This window comes from Arachis stenosperma, chromosome 2, assembly GCF_014773155.1.
Source record: "Arachis stenosperma cultivar V10309 chromosome 2, arast.V10309.gnm1.PFL2, whole genome shotgun sequence".
Classification (NCBI taxonomy): domain Eukaryota; kingdom Viridiplantae; phylum Streptophyta; class Magnoliopsida; order Fabales; family Fabaceae; genus Arachis; species Arachis stenosperma.
In genome coordinates, this window is record NC_080378.1 from 47,365,913 (window position 1) to 47,392,960 (window position 27,048).

At 40.6% G+C, this 27,048-nt stretch overlaps 1 non-coding gene across 1 annotated transcript; it reads right to left on the reverse strand.

Moving 5' to 3' along the window:
• Window positions 1-8,738: 8,738 nt before the first annotated feature.
• LOC130964790 (small nucleolar RNA R71) lies at window positions 8,739-8,842 on the reverse strand. Its single transcript, XR_009080863.1, has one exon. It is a non-coding gene; the product is annotated as a small nucleolar RNA R71 (small nucleolar RNA).
• Window positions 8,843-27,048: the final 18,206 nt, after the last annotated feature.

A 27,048-nucleotide genomic window follows, 5' to 3' on the forward strand; every position in this document is an offset into this window, starting at 1 on the left:
TTTGAAAAGTCTTTTGATGAACCTCCTATAAAAATCAGCATGCCCAAAAATCTCCTAATTACTTTCACATTGCTAGGTGGAGGTAATCTCTCAATTACCTCTACCTTAGTTCTATCAACTTCTATGTCTTTATTGGAGATTTTATGACCAAGGACTATCTCTTTAGTTATCATAAAATGGCATTTTTTCTAGTTTAAAACTAGGTAGTCTCTTGGCATCTCTTTAGCACCAAGGCTAGGTGGTGTAAGCAATTAGGACTGAAAAACCTTTTCAATCAAGTTTGAGAAGATAGATAACATGTAACTTTGGAATGTGGCTAGTGGATTGTACAATTCAAAGGGCATGCGTCTATATGCAAAAACACCATATGGGCAAGTAAAGGATGTCTTCTCTTGGTCGTTGGGATCAATTATAATCTGATTGTAGCTTGAGTAGCCATCCAAGGAGCAATAATTTTCATGCCTAGCAAGCCTTTCTAGCAATTGGTCCATGAAAGGGAGTGGGAATTGATATTCCTAGTGGCATCATTAAGCTTCTTGTAATTTATGCACATTCGCCAATCAGTGACAGTTCTTGTGGGAATCAGTTTGTTCCTCTCATTAGGCACCACAGTGATGCCTCCTTTCTTAGGTACCTGGACCGAACTTACCCAAGGACTGTCTAAAATGGACTAAATAACCCTTGCCTGCCATAGCTTTAATATCTCTTTTTTGCACTACCTCCTTCAATGCTGGATTTAACCTCTTTGTAGTTGAATAGAGGGCTTGGCATCTTCTTACAGGAGTATCTTGTGCATGCACATAGAGGGACTTATTCCCTTCAGATCAGAAAGAGTCCACGCAATATCATCTTTATGCCTTTTTAGAACTTCAAGAACCTCCTTCTCTTGCTCCTCACTTAAGGTGGAATTGATGATCACAGGATAGGTTTCATTACTTCCCAGGTAAGCATACTTGAGATTTGGGGGTAGTGTTTTCAGCTCCAACTTAGGTGCTTTTTCCTCCTCTTTTTTCCTTTCTAGTGTAGTTGGATTGCTCAAGTTAATACTGGCTCCCAAATCACACAAAGCTTTTTCAATAGTGATGTCCTCTATGACACAGGAGATTTGAAAGCTCCCAGGATCCTTTAACTTTTAAGGTAGTTTGTTGGATGATGGCACTACACTCTTCCGTTAGCACCACTGTTTCCTTGATTCTCCAGTTCCTCTTTTTGGTCATAAGTTCTTTCAAGAACTTAGCATAGAGGGGCATCTGCTCCAATGCTTCAGCAAAGGGTATGTTGATTTAAAATTTCTTGAATATCTCCAAGAACTTGGAGAATTGGTTATCCTTTCCGTCTTTTCTCAATGTTTGGGGGTGATAAACCCCATTTTTAGGGTTTAACTTGTATTGAATTTAGGGTATTTTGACAATCTTTTCTTGCATTTAACCTATGAATTGGCATGGTTTTGTAATCTCTCCCGTATTTGTGCCTAAGTGTAAAAACATGCTTTTTAAGCCTTATTTTGATGAATTCTAGTTCCTCTTTGATTCCATAAGATGCCTTGATGTGTTTGCTAGTAATTCCAGGATTGAAATAGGCTAGGCACGGATCAAAGGAGCAAGGAAGGAAGCATGCAAGTGGAGAGAAGCACAAAAAGCTAAAGAATTGATCTAGGCCATGCACGCGCACGCGCATAAGGCGCTCGCGCGCACATTGCGAAGCAAGCCAGGGACGCGCACGCGTACCGTGCACGCGCGCGTCGATGACGGCACATGACCTCACTAATGCAACACGTGCCTGGCGATTTGAGAGGGTTTCTGAACCCATTTTTGGCGCCAATTGCTAAGGAAAAGGAATAAAAGGATGAAGGATTAAGGGGAAGGCATCATCATCATAATCAATAATCAAGTAGGAAGCATATAGAACATACTTAGGATTAGTCTAGAGTTTTAGAGAGAGAAGCTCTCACTTCTCTCTAGAATTAGGATTAGGTTTAGTTCTTTTCTATTGTTGATCTCTTGTTTTGTAGTTATAGATTCCTTTAATTCTTGCATTTAATAATGTTTACTTGTATTGCACTCTATGTTTGATGAAATGTCTTCTAGATATAGTGTAGGTTTTGTCCCTCTTAGCCTAGGTAGAGTAATAGTGACTGAGTTGTCTAATTCCTTTGTTGCTTGATAATTAGAAGTTGCTAATTGATTTGAATGCCTCTAAAGCTAGTCTTTCCTTTAGGAGTTGATTAGGACTTGAGGAATCAATTGATTCATCCACTCGACTTTCCTCCATGGTTAGAGGTTACTAGGGGAGCAATACACAATTCTCATCACAATTGAGAAGGATAACTAGGATAGGACTTCTAGTTCTCATATCTTGCCAAGAGCTTTGTTATTGTTAGTTTATTTCTCTTGCCATTTACAATTCTTGTCTATAATCTTAAAAAACCCCAAAATAACTCACAACCAATATCAAGACACTTTATTGTAATTCCTAGGGAGAACGACCCGAGGTTTAAATACTTCGGTTTATAAATTTTAGGGGTTTGTACTAGTGACAAACAACTTTTTGTATGAAAGGATTATTGTTTGGTTTAGAAACTATACTTTACAACGAGATTTCATAAGTGAAATTCTAAACCGTCAAAAATTCAATCATCAAAATGGCGCCATTGCCGGGGAGTTGCAATGGTGTTATGTTATTGGTTATTGTACATATGTGAATAGTGTAAATAGTTTGTTTTTTTGCTTGTTTTCTAGTTTTTATTAGTTTTATTTTTGCTTTTCCACCATGAATTCTCACTTTGGCTATGAGTTTGGTTCCAACTATGTTGTAGGAAATGAGAGCTACAATAAGGATGTGTATCAAGGATGGGACAATCAAAGGTGGAAGGAGCCATGTGCATATGATCAATCTTCATGGCAACAACCTCCGCCAATGCACTATGAAGAAGAGCCATTCTATGATGCATATCAATCCAATGGCTATGGTGAATCACCTTGTGACTTTCAAGAACCACCACCATATGCCTTTGAACCATACCCTCAACATAACTCTCAACCATACTCACAAGCCTATTTTCACCAAACGCTCCCATGCGAACCCAATCCATATTCACCACACCATCCAACTTTCGAACCATATGAGCCATACATGGAACCAAAATTCCAAGATCACTACTACCAAAAACCACCTCGATGCACAACACCTCCACAATTTCACCAAGAAGAACCACCTACCTATTATGAACCCTCTCTCCAAAATAATGAACCTTCTTACCCACCACAAGCCCCAATAGACGATCCTCTCACTTTGTTACTTCAAGGACAAGAAGCCATGAAGCGAGATACACTTGAGTTTGTGACCAACTTGACTAAGGTAGTGCACTCTTTAGCCTACCAATGTTATAACACTCAAGGTACTTCCGTGACCACATGTGAAAAGTCAAAAGAAGAGCAAAGCATGAAGGAGAAATTGGAAAATTCGGTGGAAAAGAAGGGAGAATCAAATTTTGTGTTGGAACAATTGGAGGAGCCTATGATCATTGAAGAAAAGGAAGAAGTGGTTGAAGATTTAGGAGATGTTGAAAGTCCATGGGAATGTAGCATCATGGAGCACCCTTCCAAAAAGCTTGATATCGATGTTGAGGAGGGTGCGCAACCTCCAAGGCATACCGTCGTTGGAGATTTGGAAGAAGCTTATCAAGAGATGGATTCAATCATGGACGAATTTCTCTCTACAATGGAAACCTCTCCCATCGGACATGAAGTTGAAATTATAAAAAAGTGCGCACAACCGCCCAAGGAAGACGGAAATGGCATGGTGTATATTGAAATTGAAGAATATGAAGAGGTTGATCAAGAGATGGAGTCATTCATCAATGAATTCCTATCCCAAATTGAATCACCTCCCACTGGGCAAGATGAAGTTCTTGAAGACAACACCAAGCCAAGTGGAAAAAGGGAAAATGTTGAAATTGAAGAAGCTTGCGAAGAGGTGGAAGCAACCAAAGAAGAGCCTAAAGAAGTAGACCTTGCATTGTCTAAGTGTGAGGAGGTCTCCCTTCCCAAAGCACCATCCATCACAACATTCAAGTGGGTACTCTTATCCCTAAGCTTCACTTTCTCACTTGAATATGGTTTAATTGAAAATGATGGTCAACTTAGAGCTCTTTGTGGAGTTAGGAATAAGAGAGAGTTGTGTAGTGGTTGGAAATTCGATATAAAAATCATAAAGGCCAAGACTCTAGGGTATAGGAATGAGGATGGAATGGAAATCACTGTATCTGGGTCTAGAAGGAAGCATTGGTGGAATAAAGAGAATTCTATGTGTCGATCACCCTTATGTCAACCACCCGTACGGGAATATCATGGAACTCAACTAACAGACGGGTGTGAAGATAAGATATGGGATCCCGGTTCGCTATGTGAAGACCAACTATAGGGACTCATATCTTGGATAGAACTTTGCCCAAGCTTGATGAAGACGGTTGGAAATTCTGTCAACCAATTGAGGAGCATGGATCCTTGGAGATTCAAGGATGAGTACAAACATAAACCACCATGACAACAAGCATCTCAAAATGTCCAACTTAAGGACTTAAACTAAAAGTGCTAGGTGGGAGACACCCCACCATGGTAAACTCTTTCCACTCTCTTTTAAATTTGCTTATTAAGTGATTTGAGTTGCCATTGTAGGTAGATGTTTCATACAAATTTGTTTGTACAACTTAATTGTTAGCTTAGCCACATGTATGTTGTGTTTAGTAGTAGATGAATAATATCAAATTGCATTTTTTGTGAATTGTATGATGGTTGATTGAATAAAGAGTTGTGAACAGTATGGGGAGCACCCAGCAAAATTTTTCTGAAAAAAAAGGGGGTGGATGCGCGCGCACCATGTACGCGCACGCATCCCTTAGCTGATACATCATCGCCCACGTACCCGAGAGTTGGGCCTCTCTTGGGCAAACATCATGCCCTGAGCCCAACGCAACCCACGCGGACGCGCACTACGTGCGTGCGCGCCGATTATGAGAACATGGAAGTTCGCGCGGACGCGCACCTGCCACGTCCGCGTCGATCCGCTGCTGCAAATTTTTGAGCCAAGCCACAGAGAGTTGAGCCAGCTCTGGGCCATCCTTAAGCCCCTGGCCCAACTCAACTCGCGCGGATGCGTACATGCCGCGTGCACGCTCATATGCCCAAGAAAGAACAGACGCGAGCGCACGCATTGCGCTAGCGCGCCTTATCAAAGATTATCAACGTACGCGCACGCGCACTCACCCCGCGCGCGCCCCTTACATGCTGCCACCACTCTAGGCTTCTGACTCGAGAGTTGGGCGTGCCTCAAGCCCACTCTAAGCCTCAGGCCCAATCCCATATACGCGTGCGCGCACTGTACGCGCACGCACCGTTGCATAATCTGCCAAAACTACGCGGACGCGTATATGCCGCGTGCGCGCAGGTCTAGTAGCGCAACCTCCAGGCCATTTTCCAAAGAGTTAGGCCTGACTTGGGCCAACTCTAAGCCCCTAGCCCAACTCCAAGCACGCGTGCGCGCATGGTACGCGCACGCGTCCTTGCCTATTTTGATCATCCACGCTCAAGCGCGTTGTACGCTCACGCGTGGATCTCCATTTTCCTCAAAGCACGAGAACGCGCAAGGTGCGCGCGCGCGTCGATTCAAAAAAATGAGATAACCCTAGCACGCGACGCACACTGCGCAGTCGCGCACTGATGCCAAGGCATCTTAGGCTAGTTTCACTAGCATTTTTCTGTTAGTTTTAGTTGTTTTATGCATTTTCTTGAGCTTAAAGTAACCAAGAATGGTTAAATGAATAACAAAGCAATGAACCATCCAAACAGTATGATTTTGATGCAAATTCCATGAGTTTTTAGTTATATTACTTGAATGCTATGAATGGAAGATTTCTCATAAAATTTTGCAAGACTTTGATGCAGTTGTTTGGATGACTTCAGGGAAGAAGAGGCTAGGCAAGGAAGCAACAAAATCAATAAAGGAAGCTTGAATATCACATGTGTAGTTTAAGTTCCAGTTTAAGCTTAAACTGGAACTTAAGCTGCCAAGCCATATAATGCTGGGAACTATCAGTGGCGTTTAAGCTCCAGTTTAAGCTTAAACTGGAGCTTAAACGCCAAAATCATGAAAGCTGAGGAAAAGCTGAAAGTGGCGTTTAACCTCCAGTTTAACCTTAAACTGGAAGTTAAACGCCAGAAATGAGAAATGCACCAGGGAGCCATTTCCACGTTTAAGCTCTAGTTTAACCTTAAACTGGAGCTTAAACGTGTTCGACCAAAATTCTCCTCCAGGGTTGCTTTCTTCATTTCCACGTTTAAGCTCCAGTTTAAGCTTAAACTGGAGCTTAAACGTGTTTGACCATTCCACCCTCCAGGGTTGCTTTCTTCCATTTCCACGTTTAAGCTTCAGTTTAACCTTAAACTGAAGCTTAAACGTGCTTGAGTTATACCACCTCCTGGAGTGTCCAACGTTTAAGTTCCAGTTTAAGCTTAAACTGGAACTTAAACGTGCTTCCACAAAAGGCATCACTGGAAGTGTCTGGCGTTTAAGTTGCAGTTTAAGCTTAAGCTGCAACTTAAACACCACTATTTGAAAAGGTTTCTGGGCCAAAGATATTGCAGTTTTAAGTTAGCATTTGAGCACAAACATTAACTTAAACGTGCTCTGGTATGAAACCCAATTGAATATCATGGTTTATGGGATTGGGACTGAAGAATTGATGAGTCTGGAATTTCAATTTGTTGAGTCATGTGTCATTACTTGATTATCACTAAGTTGGGTCAATGAATGTTACAGAATTGGATCAGCAGCCTCATCAGGATTATGGATCATAAACCCAAAGCAAAAGGAAATCAGGGAAAGGCCTCAAAGCCCAAGAAACACAACAGAAGCTCAATTTAGAAAGTGTATAAATAGGATAGAATTTAAGTTAGTTAGGAGACGGGGGATCATTTTTCTAGTTTTCATACTTTTTGTAATTGAATTCAGAGCTATGACTCACTAAACCCCCTTTCATTGGGTTAGGGAGCTCTATTGTAATTCAATGAATCAATAATAGTTTTTATCTTCTTCTTCAATCTTTTCTCTTGAATTTTTGTTAGAAAGCTTATCGATCTAAGTCCATTGGTTAGTTGTCTTGGGAAAGAAACTATCCATAATTGGAATCCTTCGGAACCTTGGGAAAGGAATGGAGGATTCATGCTAGAGAAGCTTTCTCACAGTGAATTGGATTGGGGTTTGGATGGATATTGTGACATGTAATCCTACCAAATTGTGGTTCATGAAACTGTGTGGTATAATCAGTGATCGAGCGTCATCTCTTCTTATGAACATTTAAACCAAGGGATTGGGAATTTGTTTGTTTTTAGAGAGAATTGGTGAGCCAAGGGATTGGGATCCAATCATATAAGATTGCCAAGCAAAATTCAATGAACGCATTGGTTGAGGAAGGGATAAAAAAATGTTTTGATTCGGAGATCTCAATATCTCCTGAAACCCAATGAATTCCCCATTTCTGATCTACCACTTTCTCTTTACATTCTGCAATTAAATTCATGCAATCACCCCAATCCCTTTTTAATTTCAGCAATTTAGCTTCTCGCTCTTTAATTCATGCAATTTAAGATTCCGCAATTTCAATTTCTTGCCATTTACGTTTCCCGCCAATTTTACATTCCGCAATTCTCATCTAAATCTTGATTCCGCTCAACTAGAACACACTTCTAATCCGAATTGCTCACTCAACCAATCCTTGTGGGATTCGACCTTACTCTATTGTGAGTTTTTACTTGACGATAACCGGTGCACTTGCCGGAAGGAATTTTTGCCGATCGTGCAATTTCCTAAAATCAAGTTTATGGCGCCGTTGCCGGGGATTGGTTTTCGATTGACAATTCTCAAATTGGAAGTTAACTAGATTGAGCATTTTTCTTGTTTTGTTAATTCAGTTCAAGTTACTTGTTGAATTTTAATTTCTGCACTCTGTTACTTGCTTTCTTTCTTTATGCCTTTAAATTCAAGCAACTAACTCACTGACTCACTAACTATTTGAATTAATTCCTCAACTGCTCTAACCATACTCTTCCATTAACCAAGAGTATTTCACTTGTTTGTTGCCTGTGCTGTGTTCTTGTATGACAGGTAGGAGAGGAGAGACATCAACTCATCCATATACCGAACCAGAGAGGACCCTTCATAAACTTAGAAGGAAAGCAAGAGGGAAGAGAGTACTGGGAGAAGAAGAATCTGAAGGAGAATCTGAGGACAATTTTGAGGAAGCTCTAGATCTCAACATGGATAGAGAAGTTCACAACCATGAGAGAGCTGATGGAAACAATGCCATTCCCGAGAGGAGGGTTCTTGGTTCATACATAAACCCAACCTCTGGGAATTGTGGTAGCAGCATTCAGAAACCACCCATTCAGGCCAACAATTTTGAACTCAAACCACAGCTAATATCACTGGTGGAGAATCATTGTTCATTTGGTGGGAGTGCTAATGAAGATCCAAACCAACATCTCACAAAATTCCTGAGAATTTGCGACACTGTGAAGTCCAATGGAGTCCAGGAAGATGCCTATAAACTGCTCTTGTTCCCATTTTCACTTAGGGACAAGGCAGCTAAGTGGCTGGAATCATTCCCAAGGGGGAGCCTAACAACCTGGGATGAGGTGGAAAGCAAGTTTCTGGCACGTTTTTACCCCCCACAAAAGGTCAATAGGCTTCGATCTGAGGTTCAGACTTTTAGATAACAAGATGATGAAACTCTCTACGAGGTATGGGAGAGGTTCAAGGATTTGACAAGGAAATGCCCACCAGACATGTTCCATGACTGAGTGCAATTGCATATTTTCTATGATGGACTTTCTTATGAATCAAGGAAGGCTGTAGACCATTCATCAGGAGGTTCATTGAACAGGAAAAAGACTGTGGAAGAAGCCATTGAAGTGATTGAGACAGTGGCTGAGAATGAGTACTACTATGCTTCAGAGAGACACAACACTAAGGGAGTCATGGAGCTGAACCATGTTGATACAATTCTAGCCCAAAACAAGGTGTTTGCCAAGCAACTAGCAGAGCTCACCAGGAAATTAGAAACAAATCAAGTGGCTGCAATACACACACAAGATCAAGAGGAGGTAAGCACTGAAGGAGGTGATTGGGAAGAGGCCAACTATGTGGGAAATCAACAAAGGCAACCATATGATCCACATTCCAACACTTACAACCCAGGCTGGAAAAACCACCCAAACTTTGGGTGGGGAAACCAGCAAACCCAACCACAAAACCACAAACCTTACAACCCCAACCAACATAACAATTCCACATACGAAAACTCCAACCAAAGATCATACCAAGCCACACAAAACACTTACTCCCAACCACCATATCATGGCCAAAATAATCAACCTGCCCAACCTAATCCGAACCAACAATTTCAAGATCAATTAAACAGGATAGAAGGAATGCTGGCAAACATGGGTCAGGACATAAGTGAGTTGAAAAGCTTTAGGGATGATGTGAGATCTACCTTAAGGAACCATGGTGAAAAACTCAAGAGGATGGAGTCTCAAGTAGGAGAGCTATCTCAACAGGCCCCAAATCAACTGCAGTGTTCCCTAGTGACACAGAAAAGAATCCTAAAGGGGAACAAAAGGGAGTGAGATGGGAAGAATGCAAGGCCATCACCATATTGAAGGAAGTCTCAGAAGAAGAAGGAATCAGACCCTCAGAACAGGAGCCAGAAATCTTGAAGGAAGGTGTGGAAGAAGCTAAGCAGGAAAGTGAAACTGAGCAAGCCAAGGAACTGCAAAAAGGCATGCTGGAAACATACCAACCAAAAGCACCATTTCCTCAGAGGTTAGGAGGAGGTGAAAAAGGGAAAACCTATTCAAGGTTTTTAGAGACATTTAAGTCTCTCCATATCAATATTCCCTTTCTTGAGATTCTCCAGCAGATGCCTACACATATCAAGTATTTAAAGGAATTGCTGAGCAAGAAAAGAGTTTTGAAGGGAGGACAAACTGTAATAATGAACAAAGAATGCAGTGCCCTCATCAAGAAGGACATAGTCTCTAAGAAAACAGACCCAGGAAGTTTTCATATCCCCTGCATCATAAGGGAAACAAAAATTGACAGAGGATTCTGTGATCTAGGAGCTAGCATAAATGTGATGCCTCTGACTCTTATGAAGAGGCTACAACTGAATGAGGTGAGATCCACTGATGTAATCATACAACTGGCTGACAAAACTCAGAAGCAAGCTGAAGGGGTAGTTGAGAATGTGCTGGTGAAAGTGGGAAATTATTTCTTCCCCACAGACTTTGTCATTTTGGACATGGAGGAAAGCTACCTACACCCTATCATTCTGGGAAGGCCATTTCTAGCCACTGCTAGAGCGCTCATAGATGTAGAACAAGGAGAGCTAATTTTGAGAATACATGATGAACAGCTCATTTTCCATGTTTTCAAACCTGCATCTGAGCCTGAACCAGAACCTGAAAAGCCTAAGGATGATAGTAGCCATCTGTGTTTGGAGGAAAGCAACCCAGCAGCTGAAACTCTGAAACAGTCCTTGGAAGGCAAACAAGAATTGCAAGAGTTAAAGCCACAAGAATCAATAGAAACAGCTCAGAAGGATCCTCCTGGCATAAGGGTCAATGAAGAAATCCTCAAGAAAGAGGGAAGAATTGTAAAGAAATTGCCAAGAGGGTGGAGAAACAAGAAATTCCCACTGAAGGTTTCTCTCCGGAGATAAAGTGATATCAAGTCATTATCTGCCAATCCCACCTGGCCTCAAAACCATTCCTTCCCAGCTCCCTCAAGTGTTCACAATCAGGAAAGTTCTTTCTATGGAACATTTGGAAATCATGAAGGAATCAAATGGGGACGTTTTCATAGTGAGAGGAGAGGACATCAAGCACTACAATCCACCCTAACAAGGGACAACCGTCAAGCTAGTGACGTTAAAGAAGCGCTTCATGGGAGGCAACCCATGTTTTAGTATCCTTACTCTTTATTGTTTTGCTTTGCATCTAATAAAGCATGGTTTCTTATGCATGAACTTGAATCCTCAGGACAACTGTTGATAAGGTGCACTAAACATTGCATGTAAAATACAATTGGTCTCTAAGTTTGGTGTGCCTGAAGGCACCCCAAATCTTATTCAAATTGTATTCAATCTTTCATTCAAGGTGCACAACCAAACATTAAGTTTGGTGTTCCTCTTTGAACACAGTTAATGAAAAGCAAGAAGTTCCTCTGGATTTAGAAATTCATGACAAGTATACCATTTGCATGTTTTAATACTTTGATTTCAATTACTTTAGGTAGTAAAATTGTTTAGGATCAAAGAGCCAAAGTGACTATGATTTATTAGAATTATGCACATTCATTAAGGACAACCAACATGGATTTCATGTCATCAGGAGACATTACCAAACACTAAGTTTGGTGTCCAGTAATAAGTGTGCATACATACAAGGGTCACGGCTATAAGCTCATGAAGTCAATCATTGATTTACAATTCAAAAAGAAGGAAAAACATGTGCAAGTACTATTCATTATTCACATGGACCGAAAAAAAATGATAGCAAAGTTGTTTGTTTGTGCAGGTACAAAAGGAAGGATAAGAATGGATGAAAAGACAAAGGGGGAGGTACGGTGCTTGGTCAAAAAGGGAGTTCACAAGTCTTTGAAACTAACACATGGGAAAAGGAAGTTCTGCATGAAAAGATAGCTACATGTACAACTTAATGCACCCAGAATACTTCCAAGAAAGTGAAAAGCAATTCGTCTTTCTCCCTAATTCATATATTTACCATCAAGCCATCCTTCACAAATCACCCTAGCCGTCCATTTTTCACTTGCATGCACTATAAAGAACCACTTGGGGAACGAGTTCCACACCACCAAATCTCCTTCTTGCACATATTCTTTCATCATAGCATAACTACCTCTTGCCGAAAACAACCTCACCACACTTCTAACAACATTTTCTTACTTCACCTTGTCAACCTTAGCTTGTCACTTGCCAAAACTAAAGAACCAATGGCAGCCTCATCTGGCCACAAAAGAAGAAAAGACAAGCAGCCAATGGAGGAGGAAAGGGAATTTGATGCATGGAAATACAAATCAGTTTTCCATGAGATTCAGGCCGAATGGATGAAACCTAAAAGGATACTAGCTGAGATTCCCTTTGACCTTGGACAGGAGGAGTTCCCAAGTGTTTGGGAGAAGATCAAAAAGAGGAAGTGGGAGCTCCTGACTAAGCCAATCACTAGAATCAACATCAACCTGGTGAAGGAGTTTTATGCAAATGCAGTGAGGGAGGATCCAACCGAGGAACCCACATACAAAAGCTATGTGAGAGGGGTGGAAGTTGACTTCAGCCCCAAGGCAATCATGAAAACTCTTGGCCTGAAAAACATACGTTTCAGCCAAGCAAGTTATGAGGATAGGATGATAGGAGAACCTGACTATCTGACTATTGCTGAAGACCTTTGTGCCATCAGAGCTGAATGGGTGAGAAGAACAAAAGGGGCTCCAAGAATCTTGAGAAGGGGAGACCTAACACCTGAAGCTAAAGGGTGGTATGAAATAGTTAGGAGATCTATCCTACCCACTGCAAACTCTTCAGAAATACTCCCTAAAAGAGCCGTCTTGCTACATTGCATTATGATGGGAGGAGAGATCAAAGTTCATAAACTCATTGCTGAACAGATACAAGGTTTAGTGAGAAAAGTGACCCTGACTCCTGGCTCCACTTCCCTAGCACCATCATCAGACTATGCATCAAGGCCCAAGTACCACTTGAAGATGCAAGACCTAATTGGCTACATCTTGGAATGGCCATGACTGCTCACAGAATGATTCTTGGCCCAATTGCTCCAAGACATACAAAAAGAAGAAATGAAGAAGGGCAACAAGCAGAAGGGGAGCAAGAAGCAGAGCAAGAAAGAGAAGAAGAGCAAGGAAATCCAGAAAGAAGGCAACAAGTTCCCAGAGACCCCATGGATATGAGCAGAATGCAGGAAATCATAGAAGGAATGTCTCAACAATACATGAGGTCTCAAGAGAAGCAAGAGGACTTTCACCTAAAAATGATGGACATGCAAAGGAACTTTGAATCAAGATTCCTAGATCTGCAAAGGGAACAGAATTTACAATTACAGGAATCCCTCAGCCACATAGGCCAACACCAAGATGACAATATCTTGGCAATCAAGGAAGCCACCACTTTGCAGAATGCAAGATATGCAGTTCAAGCTGATTACAACATCAATTCTCAAATCAAGCTTAACTACATAGGGGAACATCTACACAAGATGGACCCAGCATTCCCAGCTTTTGATGAGTATTTCAAGGGGAGGAAAGAAGGAAAAATGAACAAGGCAGTGATCCTTGAAGAAAGAGTGGAAGAAACAATGAAAAAAGCTGGATTATGGACAAAGCTCATAAGAAAAGACAAAGGAAGTACAAGTGGTCAAAAAGAGGCAAGAAGCAAGAAGAAGCAGGACCCCAAGAATCAAGAAGAACCAAGCAACAAATGAGAGGTGGTCTTGTTCCTTAATAATCAAATAATAGTTTGTGAATTGTCTTTATGAGCTTTCTTTCATTTTAAGTCATTTAAGTTTTATGTGAAATTTCTAGTATGTTTGTTTGTTTACTGCTTTGAATAAAGTGAATGTCTAGATGTTTGGATATAACTTCACCTTCTTAAACAAATGCTTGCCATGCTTGTTCTGTTTCCAAAAAAAAAAAAATTTGAGAAAATAAGCTAGGCACCAATGGTTTGAACTTCTGAGACAAATGCCTGTGGTGTTTATGTATTAAGGATATGCTTGGATGAATAGGTTCTGAGGAGTGTTTCAACACTTGGTAACTTGGGTTAACTAACCCGGGATTATCAACCAAAAGTCCATTATCAAGAGCAACCTAAATACAAAACATTTAGTCACACAAAGAGGTGCTGGGCACCAATGTCTCAAGAAGAAATGTGAACTAAAATGCCTGTAGTGGATATGTGTAGTGCACTGATAAGAAAAAGAAAATGCCAAAGGCTTGTGCAACACATGACACTGAGCAAACAAGGAACAAATGAGCTCTAAGAAAAAGAAAAACAAAGAAGGGAAAAGTGCCAAGGACATAAGAATAACAAGAGGCCATAGCAGTGTTTGATGGATGCAATGAAAAAGTGATAATCTTACCTGATAAGAATGAAAAAGTGATGCTGCAACTTTCTGCATAAAACCCTTCTGATGAACTTCAAATGCTTGCTAATATAGCCAATGTAATTGCTTTCTGTTTCATACTTTCTTCTCAAATAACTCAGAACTTGCTTAGGGACAAGCAAGTATTAAGTTTGGTGTTGTGTGATGCCAAGGCATCTTAGGCTAGTTTCACTAGCATTTTTCTGTTAGTTTTAGTTGTTTTATGCATTTTCTTGAGCTTAAAGTAACCAAGAATGGTTAAATGAATAACAAAGCAATGAACCATCCAAACAGTATGATTTTGATGCAAATTCCATGAGTTTTTAGTTATATTACTTGAATGCTATGAATGGAAGATTTCTCATAAAATTTTGCAAGACTTTGATGCAGTTGTTTGGATGACTTCAGGGAAGAAGAGGCTAGGCAAGGAAGCAACAAAAAAAAAAAAACTTAAACTGCAACTTAAACGCCAGACACTTCCAGTGATGCCTTTTGTGGAAGCACGTTTAAGTTCCAGTTTAAGCTTAAACTGGAACTTAAACGTTGGACACTCCTGGAGGTGGTATAACTCAAGCACGTTTAAGCTTCAGTTTAAGGTTAAACTGAAGCTTAAACGTGGAAATGGAAGAAAGCAACCCTGGAGGGTGGAATGGTCGAACACGTTTAAGCTCCAGTTTAAGCTTAAACTGGAGCTTAAACGTGGAAATGAAGAAAGCAACCCTGGAGGAGAATTTTGGTCGAACACGTTTAAGCTCCAGTTTAAGGTTAAACTGGAGCTTAAACGTGGAAATGGCTCCCTGGTGCATTTCTCATTTCTGGCGTTTAACTTCCAGTTTAAGGTTAAACTGGAGGTTAAACGCCACTTTCAGCTTTTCCTCAGCTTTCATGATTTTGGCGTTTAAGCTCCAGTTTAAGCTTAAACTGGAGCTTAAACGCCACTGATAGTTCCCAGCATTATATGGCTTGGCAGCTTAAGTTCCAGTTTAAGCTTAAACTGGAACTTAAACTCCACATGTGATATTCAAGCTTCCTTTATTGATTTTGATTTTTTTTTATTTTTTATTTTTTTATTTTTTTATTTTTTTTTTGGAAACAGAACAAGCATGGCAAGCATTTGTTTAAGAAGGTGAAGTTATATCCAAACATCTAGACATTCACTTTATTCAAAGCAGTAAACAAACAAACATACTAGAAATTTCACATAAAACTTAAATGACTTAAAATGAAAGAAAGCTCATAAAGACAATTCACAAACTATTATTTGATTATTAAGGAACAAGACCACCTCTCATTTGTTGCTTGGTTCTTCTTGATTCTTGGGGTCCTGCTTCTTCTTGCTTCTTGCCTCTTTTTGACCACTTGTACTTCCTTTGTCTTTTCTTATGAGCTTTGTCCAGAATCCAGCTTTTTTCATTGTTTCTTCCACTCTTTCTTCAAGGATCACTGCCTTGTTCATTTCTCCTTCTTTTCTCCCCTTGAAATACTCATCAAAAGCTGGGAATGCTGGGTCCATCTTGTGTAGATGTTCCCCTATGTAGTTAAGCTTGATTTGAGAACTGATGTTGTAGTCAGCTTGAACTGCATATCTTGCATTCTGCAAAGTGGTGGCTTCCTTGATTGCCAAGATATTGTCATCTTGGTGTTGGCCTATGTGGCTGAGGGATTCCTGTAATTGTAAATTCTGTTCCCTTTGCAGATCTAGGAATCTTGATTCAAAGTTCCTTTGCATGTCCATCATTTTTAGGTGAAAGTCCTCTTGCTTCTCTTGAGACCTCATGTATTGTTGAGACATTCCTTCTATGATTTCCTGCATTCTGCTCATATCCATGGGGTCTCTGGGAACTTGTTGCCTTCTTTCTGGATTTCCTTGCTCTTCTTCTCTTTCTTGCTCTGCTTCTTGCTCCCCTTCTGCTTGTTGCCCTTCTTCATTTCTTCTTTTTGTATGTCTTGGAGCAATTGGGCCAAGAGTCATTCTGTGAGCAGTCATGGCCATTCCAAGATGTAGCCAATTAGGTCTTGCATCTTCAAGTGGTACTTGGGCCTTGATGCATAGTCTGATGATGGTGCTAGGGAAGTGGAGCCAGGAGTCAGGGTCACTTTTCTCACTAAACCCTTGTATCTGTTCAGCAATGAGTTTATGAACTTTGATCTCTCCTCCCATCATAATGCAATGTAGCAAGACGGCTCTTTTAGGGAGTATTTCTGAAGAGTTTGCAGTGGGTAGGATGGATCTCCTAACTATTTCATACCACCCTTTAGCTTCAGGTGTTAGGTCTCCCCTTCTCAAGATTCTTGGAGCCCCTTTTGTTCTTCTCACCCATTCAGCTCTGATGGCACAAAGGTCTTCAGCAATAGTCAGATAGTCAGGTTCTCCTATCATCCTATCCTCATAACTTGCTTGGCTGAAACGTATGTTTTTCAGGCCAAGAGTTTTCATGATTGCCTTGGGGCTGAAGTCAACTTCCACCCCTCTCACATAGTTTTTGTATGTGGGTTCCTCGGTTGGATCCTCCCTCACTGCATTTGCATAAAACTCCTTCACCAGGTTGATGTTGATTCTAGTGATTGGCTTAGTCAGGAGCTCCCACTTCCTCTTTTTGATCTTCTCCCAAACACTTGGGAACTCCTCCTGTCCAAGGTCAAAGGGAATCTCAGCTAGTATCCTTTTAGGTTTCATCCATTCGGCCTGAATCTCATGGAAAACTGATTTGTATTTCCATGCATCAATTCCCTTTCCTCCTCCATTGGCTGCTTGTCTTTTCTTCTTTGTGGCCAGATGAGGCTGCCATTGGTTCTTTAGTTTTGGCAAGTGACAAGCTAAGGTTGACAAGGTGAAGTAAGAAAATGTTGTTAGAAGTGTGGTGAGGTTGTTTTCGGCAAGAGGTAGTTATGCTATGATGAAAGAATATGTGCAAGAAGGAGATTTGGTGGTGTGGAACTCGTTCCCCAAGTGGTTCTTTATAGTGCATGCAAGTGAAAAATGGACGGCTAGGGTGATTTGTGAAGGATGGCTTGATGGTAAATATATGAATTAGGGAGAAAGACGAATTGCTTTTCACTTTCTTGGAAGTATTCTGGGTGCATTAAGTTGTACATGTAGCTATCTTTTCATGCAGAACTTCCTTTTCCCATGTGTTAGTTTCAAAGACTTGTGAACTCCCTTTTTGACCAAGCACCGTACCTCCCCCTTTGTCTTTTTCATCCATTCTTATCCTTCCTTTTGTACCTGCACAAACAAACAACTTTGCTATCATTTTTTTTCGGTCCATGTGAATAATGAATAGTACTTGCACATGTTTTTCCTTCTTTTTGAATTGTAAATCAATGATTGACTTCATGAGCTTATAGCCGTGACCCTTGTATGTATGCACACTTATTACTGGACACCAAACTTAGTGTTTGGTAATGTCTCCTGATGACATGAAATCCATGTTGGTTGTCCTTAATGAATGTGCATAATTCTAATAAATCATAGTCACTTTGGCTCTTTGATCCTAAACAATTTTACTACCTAAAGTAATTGAAATCAAAGTATTAAAACATGCAAATGGTATACTTGTCATGAATTTCTAAATCCAGAGGAACTTCTTGCTTTTCATTAACTGTGTTCAAAGAGGAACACCAAACTTAATGTTTGGTTGTGCACCTTGAATGAAAGATTGAATACAATTTGAATAAGATTTGGGGTGCCTTCAGGCACACCAAACTTAGAGACCAATTGTATTTTACATGCAATGTTTAGTGCACCTTATCAACAGTTGTCCTGAGGATTCAAGTTCATGCATAAGAAACCATGCTTTATTAGATGCAAAGCAAAACAATAAAGAGTAAGGATACTAAAACATGGGTTGCCTCCCATGAAGCGCTTCTTTAACGTCACTAGCTTGACGGTTGTCCCTTGTTAGGGTGGATTGTAGTGCTTGATGTCCTCTCCTCTCACTATGAAAACGTCCCCATTTGATTCCTTCATGATTTCCAAATGTTCCATAGAAAGAACTTTCCTGATTGTGAACACTTGAGGGAGCTGGGAAGGAATGGTTTTGAGGCCAGGTGGGATTGGCAGATAATGACTTGATATCACTTTATCTCCCGGAGAGAAACCTTCAGTGGGAATTTTCTTGTTTCTCCACCCTCTTGGCAATTTCTTTACAATTCTTCCCTCTTTCTTGAGGATTTCTTCATTGACCCTTATGCCAGGAGGATCCTTCTGAGCTGTTTCTATTGATTCTTGTGGCTTTAACTCTTGCAATTCTTGTTTGCCTTCCAAGGACTATTTCAGAGTTTCAGCTGCTGGGTTGCTTTCCTCCAAACACAGATGGCTACTATCATCCTTAGGCTTTTCAGGTTCTGGTTCAGGCTCAGATGCAGGTTTGAAAACATGGAAAATGAGCTGTTCATCATGTATTCTCAAAATTAGCTCTCCTTGTTCTACATCTATGAGCGCTCTAGCAGTGGCTAGAAATGGCCTTCCCAGAATGATAGGGTGTAGGTAGCTTTCCTCCATGTCCAAAATGACAAAGTCTGTGGGGAAGAAATAATTTCCCACTTTCACCAGCACATTCTCAACTACCCCTTCAGCTTGCTTCTGAGTTTTGTCAGCCAGTTGTATGATTACATCAGTGGATCTCACCTCATTCAGTTGTAGCCTCTTCATAAGAGTCAGAGGCATCACATTTATGCTAGCTCCTAGATCACAGAATCCTCTGTCAATTTTTGTTTCCCTTATGATGCAGGGGATATGAAAACTTCCTGGGTCTGTTTTCTTAGAGACTATGTCCTTCTTGATGAGGGCACTGCATTCTTTGTTCATTATTACAGTTTGTCCTCCCTTCAAAACTCTTTTCTTGCTCAGCAATTCCTTCAAATACTTGATATGTGTAGGCATCTGCTGGAGAATCTCAAGAAAGGGAATATTGATATGGAGAGACTTAAATGTCTCTAAAAACCTTGAATATGTTTTCCCTTTTTCACCTCCTCCTAACCTCTGAGGAAATGGTGCTTTTGGTTGGTATGTTTCCAGCATGCCTTTATTTTGCAGTTCCTTGGCTTGCTCAGTTTCACTTTCCTGCTTAGCTTCTTCCACACCTTCCTTCAAGATTTCTGGCTCCTGTTCTGAGGGTCTGATTCCTTCTTCTTCTGAGACTTCCTTCAATATGGTGATGGCCTTGCATTCTTCCCATCTCACTCCCTTTTGTTCCCCTTTAGGATTCCTTTCTGTGTCACTAGGGAACACTGCAGTTGACTTGGGGGCCTGTTGAGATAGCTCTCCTACTCGAGACTCCATCCTCTTGAGTTTTTCACCATGGTTCCTTAAGGTAGATCTCACATCATCCCTAAAGCTTTTCAACTCACTTATGTCCTGACCCATGTTTGCAAGCATTCCTTCTATCCTGTCTATGGATCTTGATGAATAAATGTCTTTGGCCATGAAAAAGAAAGAAAAAGAAGAAGAAAAAGCCACTGAAAAAGGGCAACCAAAAAAAAAAAAGGGGAACAAACACCACCTAAGCAAAAAAAAGGGCAGTCGCGCACCTTCAACCCTTCCCCTCCCCAACTTCCATTTTCATCTTCTTCCTCTCTTCTGCCATTACCGCCGCTGTTACTCCGCCGGCGGCCACCACTGGACAGCCATCCTTTCTTCTTCTCTCATCACCACCTAATCTCTCTCTCTCTCCTCCACTCACTCTCTCCTCCTCCCTTCGGTCAAACACCCAACCACCGAAACCACCATCTCCGCTGCCACTCCATCATCACCGCCAGCGACTCTCTCTTCCTCCATCTCCCACTCGCCTATCGCCCTCCTCTTTCACCATCGCCGACCTTCCTTCCTCAGTCTCTCATTCCCCCGTTGCCACCACAGCCGGCCAACCCCGGCGGCGCCACTTCCTTGAGTCTGCTGCCCCTGCCCCTATCCTAGTTCACCTTCCCATTACGCCCAGCTCCCAGGTTCCTGCTCAATTCCTATTTTTTTCTGTTTTTCTTTTTGATTGATCATTTCTGTTAGTACTGTTATTGTCTGATAGTTAGTTTGAATTCAAATGTTGCATGTTAGGATAGATAGAAATAATTGCGGTTAGGTAGCTAGGACTGGATAGAAGATTCTAGGCCTGATAAGTGCTCCGTATGTGCCTATTTGCTGTCTGTTTCCTTGGGTATGTATGCTGCTTTTTGGGGTACTATTTTGTGCAAATTGTGTTGCTAAATGCTATCTGATTGCCGTTGTGCTTAATTGGTGCTGTTTTCTATGCTATCCGTGCTATTTTGCTATCCGGAAACGTCCAATTTTAAGCCGGAATGCTGCCCAATTTTCAAGAAAGTTGTTTTCATTTTAATCTCTATTGTAATTTGGGCCAATTTCCGTCTCCTTTCAACTCCCCGGATTTGCATCATTCATTGTGAACATGAACCACAACTTCTCTTTTAATTGAGCCTAAATATCGTCATACCACTAATCCACTTTTCTAACTCACTAATTTCTTTAACCATTTAACTTCTACTCACTTTTAACCATCTTTAACCATTCTTTCTAAAGTATGATGATTTTATGCTTAATGAATAGGAGTTGTTAACTTTAGTGAACATTACATTCTTATTTACTTGTTCACTTATGCTTACTTGTTCACCAATTCTTTTCAAGTTCAGTTCACATCATGATTGTTTATTAGCCAATTGATATCCTGAACATGCCTTCTCTGTTACATGCTAAGTGTTGCATTGCTTATATTCTATCACATTTTTCAGGATGTCGGATAAAGGAAAGGCTATAGCCACTGCCACCTCTTCCAAGAAGAGAAAACACTCCACCCCCTCCATTCCCTCCATCTACAAGCATTATGCTAAGAATCCTTTAAACGACGAAGAAAAAGAAAATCAGCAGTTACCTTCTACCGATCCGACTAAGTTTCCCAATCTCTACTGTGAGCTTCGATTTTCCAAATATCGAACAACAAAGTTGAACACTAAGAAGAAATTGCTCCTACCCAATGATGTCCGACGGTCCATTACTAGCCGGATCCTTGAGTTGGGTATCGATTTCGTTGACAGAGATTTGGGGGATATCAATATATCTTGGGTGAAGGAATTCTACTTCAACTTCTTCCGTCTGACTTTGGATTCAGTTCAGGTGAGGGGTAGAGAGGTTATGATCACCGAGACTACGATAGAGGAGGCATTACAGTGTCGGCACATTACTGATGACTTGTGTGCCCATCAGCAGGCAGAGATAGCTATCCATACCATGACCTTTGACTATGAGGCGCTGAGGCACGTGATTGGGTTACCAGATGCCACTTGGGTCATGGACTCGGGCAACACAAAGCCCAAAGGGATGCTCTTTGCACACTTGAACAAGGAGGCCAAGACTTGGCAGATGATCTTCGCTCACTACGTCTTGTCCACCACTCACTTTTCTGAGATCCCTATGGAGATGTTACTCTTGATTGGCTGTGTTATGGAGGGAAAGGAAGTTATTTTCCCCGATTGATCCGACAGAGCATGTGGCGAGCCCATATTCGTGGCCTCCTGCCTTTTCCTGTCTTGATTACCAGCATGGCATCACTGGCGGATGTTCCTAGCCACGATGATGATATGATACCACCGCCGCCAGAGGACGGTGCTAAGGAGGTCACTATTCTTTGGGGCACTTGGGTGACTGAGAGACCCCCGGCTAGACGCCGATCTAGAGCTAGAGCGGTGGTCGGGACAGCCAGACCTTCAGCAGCCCCATCTGCTTTTACACCAGCAGCTCCATCTTCATCGACAACTACACCTTCGGTACCTGAGCCTACTTACCTACTGGTCCAGTGTTTGTTTCAGTTTTTAGAGCGCGAGAGGCTCCATGTCAGACACAGACTGGATCGGATGGATCAGGCGCTCATCTCTCTTGGCGCTGAGTTACCTCCGCTTCCCGATTCTCCGGCCTCCGATGAGCAGGATCATCAGGAGGAGGATGCGGAGGCACCGATTCAGCAGGATGCCCCTCCAGTTGCTCCGGACACCACAGAGACAGCTCAGCCTCATGCGGAGCCAGTCCCACAGCCACAACCAGAGCCTATCGTTGTACCTCCCACTGATCCTCCGATTTAGCATCGAGGACGATGCTTGATCTTAAGTGTGGGGAGGGCACCGGTAGCATTATTTGGGGACCGGTGAACTTTTCGGCTACTCTCCTAGTTATTGTGTTTTGCACATCTTTTGTATATATTTTGATGCATTTTTAGTTTACTTTGGATACTTTTATTGCTTATTTTGGATTTTAGACATCTTGATGCTTTTGGATATTTTTAGATTTCATACTTTTAGTTGGATTTTTCTTTATGCATTCTTGCTTATCTTCCTTTTAGTTTGTGGTTGTGATTAGAAATCATACTTTGAATTGCAAACTTAGTGTCACCTTTTTTGCACAAAAAATTGGTTTTAAGTAAAAGGAAAGGGTAAACTAAGGAAATTTTTGGATTTTTCAATCACAACAATGCTTAGTCAAATATTGAGATTTCCCAAGAATTTTAATTATAGGGCATAGGGCACCAACCCAATTGATTGAATAAGCTATATCTTTATGAAACTTGCTTGAATTTCATACTTTGTGAATCATGTATTGAATTGAGAACACAAGCTTGTGAGACTTGAGCCTATTGATGTGGTTATATTTTATGACCATTTATCTTCCATTCTTGTGTAAAATTGCTCTCTTTCTATGGTTATGATCCTTGATTTGCTTGATTCTATATATCCATTTATTTCTTGTATTTATGCATTTATATGATTGAGGCCATCATTTCATTAGCCCACTTATCCAAATAGCCAACCCTTTTATATTCCTTTGTTAGCCAATTTGAGCCTACGATTAACCAACTTATTCTCATTTTAGCACATTACAAGCCCAAGGCGGAAAACCAATGAAAAGTCCTTGTTTGGATCTTTGATTAGCCTAGGCTAGTGAGAGTGTTTATTATTCAAGTTGGTGAGGCTTGGGAACATTGGATAGGATAAAAAGGGTAGTACACTTTCATGTTTAGGAATTGGGAACATACTCATGTATTGATTAAATGTATAGACCTTATGCATTGATGTTCTTGTGTATAGTTTGAAAGAAAAAAAAGAAAAAAAAATGAAAAGAGAAAGAAATAAACGTGAAAAAGAAAAAAAAAAGGAGAAAGGAAAAGAAAAGAATGTATATAGAAAAAAAAAGAAAGAAAAAAAAAGAAGAGCAATAAAGGGGACAAAATGCCCCAAGTTAAGCTCAATAAGAGTCAATGCATAAGTGTAGTGAAATAAAAAGAAAATGCATGAGTGTGTGAAAAAGTGAAGAATGGGTAGTTAGATTAGTACTTAATTGTATAGGTCATTATATAGGTTAGGAGGGAAGGTCTATGCTAATCAAAGATTCAAAGCCTAGGCCACTTAACCATAAATGATCCTACCTTGACCCTAACCCCATTACAACCTAAATGAAAGACCTCATGATGAATGTATGCATGCATTAAATAAGTGTTGATTGTTAGAAGAAAATCAAATTTTGGAAAGCATGATTAGAAGAGAATTGAGTGAATTAACCCTTAAACACTTGAGTGAATAGAGCGGATACACATCCGGTGAGGGTTCAAAAATTCAATCACATGTGTTCACCCATATTATCTATATTCTTGCAAGTTTGAACTCTTTTTGATAATTCAATCCAATTGTAGTTTGGACTTAATTCCTATTGCCTAGCTCTTGTGCTTACACATGCTCTCTTGGGAATCGACTTGTTTGAATTAAGCATTTCCATTTGCTTAGATAAGTGCATTTAGATAAGATTCATGTAGTTTAGTTGCATTCAATAAATGTCATAACCCTTAGTTCCTTCTTATTTTAGCATGAGGACATGCTAAGGTTTAAGTGTGGGGAGGTTGATAAACCCCATTTTTAGGGTTTAACTTGTATTGAATTTAGGGTATTTTGACAACCTTTTCTTGCATTTAACCTATGAATTGGCATGGTTTTGTAATCTCTCCCGTATTTGTGCTTAAGTGTAAAAACATGCTTTTTAAGCCTTATTTTGATGAATTCTAGTTCCTCTTTGATTCCATAAGATGCCTTGATGTGTTTGCTAGTAATTCCAGGATTGAAATAGGCTAGGCACGGATCAAAGGAGCAAGGAAGGAAGCATGCAAGTGGAGAGAAGCACAAAAAGCCAAAGAATTGGTCTAGGCCATGCACGCGCACGCGCACAAGGCGCTCGCGCGCACATTGCGAAGCAAGTCAGGGACGCGCACGCGTACCGTGCGCGCGCGCGTCGATGACGGCACATGACCTCACTAATGCAACACGTGCCTGGCGATTTGAGAGGGTTTCTGAACCCATTTTTGGCGCCAATTGCTAAGGGAAAGGAATAAAAGGATGAAGGATTAAGGGGAAGGCATCATCATCATAATCAATAATCAAGTAGGAAGCATATAGAACATACTTAGGATTAGTCTAGAGTTTTAGAGAGAGAAGCTCTCACTTCTCTCTAGAATTAGGATTAGGTTTAGTTCTTAGATCTAGGTTTTGATTCATTCTCTCTTCTACTTTTACTTTCCCAATCCATTGTTGTTACATTCATCATTCTTCTACTCCTTTGTTGTAATTCCTTTATATTGTTCTTATACTTTGTTGTAGATCCACTATTGCTACTTCCATTTTCTTTCAATTCAAATAAGAGGTAATTCATAATAATTGTTCTTCATTGCTTTCCTATTGTTGATCTCTTGTTTTTGTAGTTATAGATTCCTTTAATTCTTGCATTTAATAATGTTTACTTGTATTGCACTCTATGTGTTTGATGAAATGTCTCTTCTAGATATAGTGTAGGTTTTGTCCCTCTTGGCCTAGGTAGAGTAATTAGTGACTCTTGAGTTGTCTAATTCCTTTGTTGATTGATAATTAGAAGTTGCTAATTGATTTGAATGCCTCTAAAGCTAGTCTTTCCTTTAGGAGTTGATTAGGACTTGAGGAATCAATTGATTCATCCACTCGACTTTCCTCCATGGTTAGAGGTTAACTAAGTGGGAGCAATACACAATTCTCATCACAATTGAGAAGGATAACTAGGATAGGACTTCTAGTTCTCATATCTTGCCAAGAGCTTTGTTAGTTGTTAGTTTATTTCTCTTGCCATTTACAATTCTTGTCTATAATCTTAAAAACCCCAAAATAACTCACAACCAATATCAAGAAACTTTATTGTAATTCCTAGGGAGAACGACCCGAGGTTTAAATACTTCGGTTTATAAATTTTAGGGGTTTGTACTAGTGACAAACAACTTTTTGTATGAAAGGATTATTGTTTGGTTTAGAAACTATACTTTACAACGAGATTTCATTAGTGAAATTCTAAACCGTCAAAAATCCAATCATCAGGGGGTAAGGAGCATTTGGCTCATAAGGCTTCAAGATTTCTTTCTCCTTTGGTGGAGTGGTTGTAGGTGCTTTCTCTTCTTCTTTGTTGCTTGTGTTCTTATCAACTTCCTCTTCTTGTGGTTCCTTTGAAGATGCTTCCTTCACTATATTTTCACTTCTCAGTGTAATGGCTTTACACTCTTCTCTTGGGTTAGTCATATTGTCACTAGGGAATGTGTTAGTGGGCATGGGTTTGGAGTGATACCCAACTTGTGCTTCAAGTTTCTGAATTGAGCCTCCTTGATTCTGCATGTTGGATCTTACTTCCTCTTTAAATGCTTTCATGTCCCTTGACTCCTCCATAAGTTTTCCAAGCATGATCTCTATTCTTTAAAGTCTATCCTCAAAGCGAGATTGTGATGGTGGGTTAGGGTATGTTGGAGGTTGGAAATGGTTGTTTTCATGATGGTGAAGTTGGAAATGGCTATTTTATGGTTGATGGTGAGGTTGAAAAGTGGTATTGTGTGAGTTTTGCTATTGCTTCTGATTGGAGGATTGGTGGTTAAAATTGTTAGAATGGTTGGGGTTTTGTGTTCTGTGGTCTTGGTTTTGATTTTGTTGGCCTTTCCACCCAAAGTTTGGGTGGTTTTTCCATCCAGGATTATTGATCTTTGCATGAGGATCATAAGGTTGCCTAGAGGAATTGCCTACAAAATTTGCTTTCTCCCATTCACATTCTTCTTCTAACTTGGCTCCTTCAGGTATGGTTTGGTTTTGTGCTTGGGTATTGATGGATGACATTTGTGCCTCCTCCATGTGCTTAGTAAGGGTTGCTAGTTGTTGTGTGATCAGCTTGTTTTGGGCTAATAAAGCATCCATGTGATTCAGTTCCATCACTCCCCTCCTTGAATGATTGCTCCTTTTAGAAGCATAATAATATTGGTTGTTGGCCACAACCTCAATGAGTTCTATTGCCTCTTCGAGGGGTTTTCTTTGTGTGGAGTGAGCCTTCAGGTGAATGATCTAATGCCATCTTTGGTTCTTGAGATACACCTTCATAGAAGATCTAAAGCTGCACCTATTCATTGAACATATCTTGGGGGCATTTTCTCATCAAGTCTTTGTACCTTTCCCATGCTTCATACAGTGTCTCTCCATCCTATTACCTGAATGTCTGCACCTCTGTTCTGAGTTTAATGATCCTTTGAGGAGGATAGAATTTTGTCAAGAATTTATTTACCACTTCATCCCAAGTAGTGAGGCTCTCATTGGGGAAAAGCTCCAACCATTTGTATGCTTTATCCCTTAGGGAGAAAGGAATAGAAGTAATCTGTATGTATCTTGATGGACCTTATTTGTCTTCACTGTATCATACATCCTTAAAAAAATAGACAAATGCTCATTGGGGTCTTTTTGAACTCCTCCAAATTGGCAGTTATTTTGAACCAGCGTGATC